This window comes from Aythya fuligula, chromosome 1 (genome assembly GCF_009819795.1).
Source record: "Aythya fuligula isolate bAytFul2 chromosome 1, bAytFul2.pri, whole genome shotgun sequence".
Taxonomy (NCBI): domain Eukaryota; kingdom Metazoa; phylum Chordata; class Aves; order Anseriformes; family Anatidae; genus Aythya; species Aythya fuligula.
Window position 1 is genome coordinate 42859747 of NC_045559.1, and position 7911 is coordinate 42867657.

Here is a 7911-nt window from a genome sequence, read left to right on the forward strand (position 1 = left end):
TATGTGTGTGGTATCGAAAGAATCTTTTTAATGAGGGTAAAGGAAAAAGGACTCGGGCCAGGAAACGCAGCATCTCCAGTTTTAAATATGAAGACTTTTATTTGGGTTTGGGAAAGGGAAATAGCAGAGGGGAGGGTTTTATATAGATAGGTATAAATTCTGAGATGGGACAGGTTTCCCTGGTGATGCTTTTAAAACCCCCTATGATGTCCTTGCAGTCCCATCTCAGTGAAAGAGTATTATAGTGCTAACTAGCGAGTAAAGTTTTAATAATAAGGCTTTGCTTATATTATTTAAGGGGACATTGTAAAAGGCAGGAAGCTTCACACTTGGCTTCCCAGGCTCACTTTATCACATCAAGAGGGTTTTCTTCAGCATGTTACGTACTCTCAGCAGAAATGCTCAGCGCTCATGGCTCTGCAGCAGTTAAACCACAAGTTGTAGGGCTGCTTTAGTGGTGCATTCACAAGACCTTTTGATAGCTCCCTCTTTTGTTCAATAATCCACGTGAGGGAAGAAGAAAATTTTGAAGCACAGAACCAAGTCCAAGGGTTATTAACAGAAGTGATGCTTTAACTTCATAACATTAGAAGAAAATCTCATATCCTGTACAATAACCACACATACGCACAGAGCAGAGGCTTTCATTTAGATCAGCTTGTTAAATGCTGAAGGACTTGGTGAAAATCTTTGCCCAAATCCTTTGGTAAGGGCAGGGATTTAAGTCACGCTGCTGTTGGAGTGAACCTGACCTTTGCAGGGGGAAGAAAAATAAAACAAATAAAATACCCTACTTAGCTTGTATGAAACTGTATGTCAAAAACGGATGGGTTTTAGCAAGTGAAAGGAAAAGATAGCAAGGGGATGCTGCAGTTCTGAGCTGGGTAGTAATGATTTCGAGTCCTTTAATATGTCTTTGTATTAATATAATTTAAGAATACCACGCTTTACTATTAAAAAAGAACTTAGTATCTTTCATAAGGTATAGTATCAGGATAATAATGTAGATGTTTTAACAACATTTTTGGTTTTGTTCTTAAATAAAAAAACAAACAAACAAACTTGCTTCTTTTAGCCTTTGTAATAGAAAATAAAAGTGTGCACTTTAAACCCTCTCCTGACACAGTGTGTGTGTGCGTTTTTTCAAATAGCCCACAAAGCCTTTTTTCCTTACCGTATCGGGGGAAGCAAAGGGAGGACTTCAGGCACTGGGTTGTTTGTGCTTTCTGCCATCCTTCAGTATAATCTGCTGCTCTTCTTGCTGAGTGGAAAATTGCACATATACATATTAACATACATACATATTAACAGATTCTGCAGTTTTTCATCAGACACTCAGTTCTTGTGAACTTTAGATGTGTTTAAAATGCTTTGTTGTTGTTGTTGTGTTTTTGTCCTTTCCCCTAAGCCCCAAGAATGTACATGCTCTGCATTGCCACGTACTTTCAGATGTTTGGGATAACCTGTGTTTTGAAACCTCCAGTATCCAGGTCTCCTAATCGCCTCAATAATCTGGAAGTTGTTCTGCTCTGTAGACTGCTCTGTTCAACTGGGTCAGCCAGTTCTCTTGCCTGCCAGTGAGCGCCCTGCCAGGGAAAATGCCCTTACTCCCACCCCCGAGTCGCGTGCAGCTCGAGCCATGAGAAGCATCTGCGCAGATTCCCCCTGGCACGGTGCCGTGCGGTGAAGATCGCACCTGGGGGACGATGTCAGTGTGAAAACAGTTACTAATAAAAACCTTTCTGTTTGTCTTCCTTTGCCAATCCATCACGATGCAGATTCAGTCTGGGATTCTTGATCAAGCCAAAGCTGAAGATGTGGCAAAGACAGGGGGGTGCCATGGAGACACCCCAGTACTGCTGTACAATCAGACCAGAAGGTCATACCCAGTGAGATCTGATTTGGGGAGGCTTGATGGGTATCTTCCCGATGCGCCTGGATGCAAACACAACTCGTGTCCTTCTGGTCAAAGGAGGAGAGGCCTGAACACGAGCTTGTAGTGCAGAGGGAATGAGATGGGTGCACTTCTAAGGTGCTAAACTGAGTACGTGCAACACAAGAGGCATCAGTTTTACCCTCCACGGGTTATTGAGACCCTGCTGACAAGAGCAAGTGTAGCTTTCCCCGTCCAATGGAGACCAAAACTGTCAAACTGCAGGGCAGACAAAGCATGGGGAGAAAAACAACACGAACGTGGCAGTGGTTTCCTGGCACACTCACCACTGTTTCTCCACTGAAGAAAAGAATCTCATATTTTGAAGAGAGAGGGAGAGGAGTGGTGAGCTCAGTATTCACACCCTCCTGGGAACCCAGGCAGACATTAAGGCAAGGGGCAGAGCACAAGGTCAGCCAGGAAGGATTCGGGTCCTGGGGAAGAATGAAAGGAGCAGAGGAAGAGCCCCCTGAGAGATGGGAGGAAGGCTGCAAGGCAGGAGGAAGGCTGCACACTGAAGGCCTTTAATGCCACCCTGCAGCAGCTCAGTGGAGGCAGTTTGCCTCGCCAAGCCTGTAAGCTGCAGCTGGGATTCCTAAGCAGTTTTGTGGCTGAGTCTGCCTTCCCACACCGCAGAGAAACATTTCTGGGCAGTGACAGCAGGTGAGGCAAGCGTGGTCATCGCTGCTAATTGTTTGCTGCAGCCGTTGCGCTCAGAGCAGGGCTGTGTTGCATCATGCTGTGTGCGAGGAGAGCAGCGAACAGTTCGTGCAGAGCAGAGGAAGGTGCTGAACAGACGGCAGGGCACCTATGGGGTGGCTCTGGGCATGGGGCTTCTTGGGGCTTCCTGAAAAGCTGTGGATGCTGCTCAGCAGCTCTGTCCTGTCTTGTCCAGCCTCACCTCTTTCTCCCCAGGATGGCAGGGGAAGGGCCAGGGCCCACCCCCTGCTTCTCTGCAGCCCGCTGGAGGCAGGAGCAGCAGGTCCTGGTGCCCCCAGGGCAGGGGTGTTGTTTCCTGAAAGCAGATCCAGGTGCAGCAAGGACGAGAGCAGGGAACAGACAGCTCTGATTGACTCGTTCTCCACTGCAGCAGCTCCTGAGACTGCCCCTTTCACGGATGCTCCTCTCTGCAGTTTAGCTTAGGGATGGCAGCGTCCCAGAAAACTTTTTTTTTTTTCTTTCTTTTCCCCCGAGAGCCTTGGGAAGTACGGACATAGCTGAGAGTCCCAGGAAAGCGGGTTATTTGTTACCATCTGGCTTAATCCTCCCAAAAACGACATTTACCCAGGGCTGAGATGGAAATCTCTAAACCCAGATGCCAGAGTGGATTTGGCTTGCTGGGAACCGGAAAAATACTCAGCGCTGGAGGTGCTTTTTAGTGCATTTCTCTGTGGATTTCTTCTGTCTGCTTTAGTTGTGGGCCTTCAGTAGTGCTGGGGCCCTCGAGGCAGACGCTCAGGAAGGATGAAAAAAGCTGCATAGTTTCTCTAAATGAACACCAAGGCACGCTCCCCTGTTTGTACCCCAGCAAAGTTCAGCAACAGAGAGGGAGAGTCCTGGTTCCACGGGAGGGAGATGGCCTCAATTTTCCTCAGCCAAACGGCTTGAGGATAACTGCACTGGACACTGCCCTGGAGAGCTGAGCTGGATTTTCAATACAGAAGCAGCCTCTTTGAAAGAGACTTTCAGCAGCCTGGACTGTCTCCTGTTTAAAACCCCAACATTCCTATCTTGGCTTTTGGGGATCGGCTGCAGCCAGCCTGCCCAGGCTTCTCGCTTGTTTTCTTTCAGCTCCCATCCTTTCCCCATGCTGTTGATTCTTCTGTCAGTCCATGGGGCTCTGACCTCTTCGACCTCAGTGCTGCAAGGTCCCTGCTCCTGCCCAGGGGCCACATTGTTCCTGGGGCAGGTGAGTGAGCCTGGGAAGGGCTCGCTGAGGGCTGGCTGAGCTCATTTTGGTGGCAGTCTCTTCGTTTTGAGAAGGAAATGGCTGCAGGAGCCATCTTCTTGCTGCTCCACACAGCCCTTTTCCCTGGCAGAGGGCCAGCAATTGCTGTCCTTGGGTTTCCCCAGCCTGCTTTAAACACCTCGGTTTATTGCTGCTCTTGGCATCTCGGGGGCTCTGCCTGCTGCCAAGGGTCTGATAAAGCAAAGGCTTGCACGGAGAGCTCCCAAAGCCGGCTCTGCCCAGGCTCCCAGAGCATTTCCGGAGCAGGGAAATGCAGAAAGAGCTGTAGGTTTCCTTCCTGCCCAGGGCGGCACAACTTCTGGTGATCCCATCTTTCTCACGTTATCTGCCTGCCTAAACACCTCATTTTCTGGCAAAAAGACACCTCACAGGGAAGGCCACGTGCCGAACAGCAGAGCTGCCATGAAGCTGGCTGCCATGTGAGCACGCCAGGAGGGAGGCATGTCTTGGCAGCGAGGTGGGAAGGAAAAGCTCATTAGCTTTTGGCACTCGTTTGGGGGGGGGAATTAGTTTTTAGAAATCCTTTCGCCTCAGGCAGGAGGTGCAGGTGGGTCCTTCTGCTGAGCCGTGCCAGTCACTTGGGGGATCCCAGCAGTGCCAACGGGGCTGCGGGAGGCACCTGTCCTGCTGCCAGCCCTGGCCCACAGAGCAAGCAAAGCCACTGACTGCCTCTCTCCAAGGGCCGTATCCCTGCAACGGGGAGATGTGGGTGCCAAAGGCCACGCCAGGGCCAGCAGTGAGGAGTGAGGACGGAGGAGCTCGCTGCCCTCCTCCACGCAGGGACAGAGGCATCATGTGCACGTATGCCTAGGTGTGTTCGCGTGTGATGCCCTGCCTGGGGAGGAGGCAGCCCGTCTGGAGGTGGGAAGGGGGCTCAGCGTAACAGCGTGTCCGTGCCTCAGTGCTGCCATGACAAAGGGTCACGGCCATATTTCAGGCACCAGGTTGTCTTTAGCACCTTGGCCAATGCAGAGCCCCAGTGCTGCTTTTACCACCCTCAGCTATCCTGTTTCCTGTGCTGGCTTCTTCATGCCTTTTCCCACCTCCTTTCCTTTCAAAGTATTCTGTTGTGGATGCAGCCCCACCTGGTTTGGCCGCAGCCTTCCTTGCTGCTGGCATTCTGGGTGTCCTCGCAGCTCCGCAGATGCCCGTCACCTCCAGCAGCATCTCAACCCCATAGAAGAGGTGCCAGGAAGTGGCCAGGTGTTCTTTCGGAAAGGTCCTGGTGAAATTCAACCTGCCAGCCTCTGCCAAGGTGAAAAGAAAAATGCTACTAAGCCCTACACATTATGCAAATAAATAGGTAGGTTCCCACAGTGGAAGCTGTCACTGGAGTGTGGTGTTTATTTGTCCTAGGAGCTAGGAAAAGAAAAAATAAAATCATGTGACCTCTGGCAAAGGTTTTGCTTGGACAAAAGAAGAAAGAGGAACCCACCCACCAAGCTATGGTTGGTGCAAGAACTGGGACCACCCAGACCGTGAGGGGCAGGTTTGATCTGTAGGACCTCCAGCAGAAGACATCCCCATGTGAGGTTGTAAGGAAATTTCCAAACAATGGCTGTGCTGCTGAAGTGAATGGTCTCAGGTGACTGAAATAAAAAAAGAAAGAAAGCTGTTTTGAGAGCAGTGTGGTTTGTAAAGCTTCTAAAGGTTTCCACCAATTTTTGTCCTTATTTCCTCAGGGGAGTAGCCTACCTTGTCTGTCCCTTCAAAGTCCCCTCAGTTCTGCTGGCTTCTCCTCACTATTGCCTGCCAGGAGCAGCACGTGCTTTGGGGTCTCAGCTACCAATGCACGTGCCCCAGATCAAACAGAACAAAAACCAGCAGGTTTTTCTCACTGAGGAGCCATTAATTTGACTCTCTCTTCTTCCTAGCTTAGCTGCCAGGTAGAAAAATATATTTAAACCTATTTATCCCTTTGTCAAAGTGGGTAGTGTGTTCTGGGTAAGGGAGGGGTGGATAGATGGATGGGTAGATAATACTGTTGTGTAAGCTTTGTGTCCTTGGAAAATCAGACAAAAATGTGTTTTTTTTTTTACTTTCTAAAAGGAAACGTTCCACTGGATTATTGAGCCACGCTTTCATCTCATCTGAAGAAGCTGAGATAGCAATTAGTAGTAATAACCTCAAATGCCTTTCTTCGGTTGAGCGTCCCCACTGCGGGTGGGCTCCCCACGAGCTGTGCTTTCAGCTACGTGTAACACACAGCTAAGCTTCCTTAGGAAGCATCAGCCCCAGAAATCAGTCTGCAGCCAGGTGCCACCACCTAGTAAAAGACCCACAGTGACAATTTGCAGGAGTTTCTGCCCAAGAAAGCACCCAGGTGTGTCACCGTCTCGTGTTTTGGGGCTGCAGGTGGCTCTGAAGGACCACAATTTAAATAGGTGTTCCTGGAGTTTGGCCCACCTCAGTGTACCCTTCTGTGTGCCACCCATTTAGGGCCAAAGCAAGCTGACAGTGGCTGGTCAAGTCTGTGAGAAAAATGTGCTGTTAGGGGCTGCCCGGGCTTCTGAGTGATGGAGCAGAGCTGCTGAGACTTTTGCTGACATGGCATTACGATGAAAATAAATAACTCGGTGATCTGATAACAGTGCAGCCAGCACAAATGATGCAATCTATGGCCGTGCCTGCAGCTTTCCGTGGTGACACAGAGCCAACATTCCAACTCCATTCACTAACGCAGCCCAAGGACTCTCCGTGGTGGGGACACAAGGGCAGATGGATGCTCCCCTCCTCTGCCTCTGCTCCCCAGCGTAGTTTCTGCTTCCCCAAGGCTGGAGGGCAGGGCAGTGTTGATGCATCCTGCTGGTGATGCTGCCCCAGTTCTTCTCCCGGGTGAGAGCTCAGTTTCTGGAGACTATGAATCAAGAAGAGTTTGTGGATATGGCAAACACAAGATATATGAGATGTATGTTCGCAGCTCTGCGCACAATAACTTGTAAATAGCCACTAATAACTCAAAATCCTAAGTGACAATTTCCTCCCAACAAACCTCATTTGCCGAAGCAATAACCGTCAGTCAGTCGCAGCTGATGTGAAGTTTACGGGTGCCTCCAGACACATGGTCAGACGTCTGTCCAGCTTTAAAGACAAGCCTGAGCCTGGGGCAAAACGAGGAGGTCCAGCTGCCCCTGGCACTGGGCAGCTACGTGACCTTGCCACCTTGTGATGAGGAGCAGGCCCAGGCAGATATGGCAGTAGCTCTCCTAAATGTTAGCAATGCCTGGCGGTATCAAGTGACCCCTCTCACTTTGCCTGGAGCAGCCAGAATGAGCCAGAAGGCTCCAGGACAGGACACAGACCTCCTGACTGCCAGGCTGTGCTCCAGGAGGAAGAGCTGCGATCATTTCTCTTGCTCCCTGCAGCCAGAATCCACTGACCTTCGAAAACATCTGCAGGGGCTGTCTGCTGGCTCCTGCTTTGGGTGGGTAGAGGACACTGTGATGGGTGTGGGCTGGAAGGGGAATATGCTCCCTGGCTTCATCACCAGTGGTTATCGCTGTCTGGCTGGTTTCTTCCATTCTTTTGTGGAAGTGGGAAGAGCAGACCACGGAGAAAATCCCAAGAGGTTATAATGTAATTGTATCGTAATTAAGAATTCTAGCAAAGAGTCTACCTTGTAATTTCTGAGCCTGGTTAGATTGGGATCTGGATCATGAAACCTCCCCAGCTAATTTGAAATTCCCAGCCACCCGGCCTGGCTAGGCGATTCTTTTTGGTTTCTATTGAGTTAAATCAAACGCACTTCACTATGGGACAAAACAGAAACACTGGGCTGTTGAGAGTTTGAAAACCCTATCGCTTTTTAGCACTCCAAATGTTGGACCAGTGAAATGCTTCATTTTAAGCACTGAGAAAAAGCCCAGTGACTTCGCTCAGGCTACCTCCATGCTTAGCTTTGCAGCGTTTTGCTGGACTGTGCCCGATGGCTGCGACTCAGACCACTGCGAGGCGAGAAATGAAGGCACTTCTGTTCTAATTATCGGGAAAAGAGAAAACCCCAGCACGC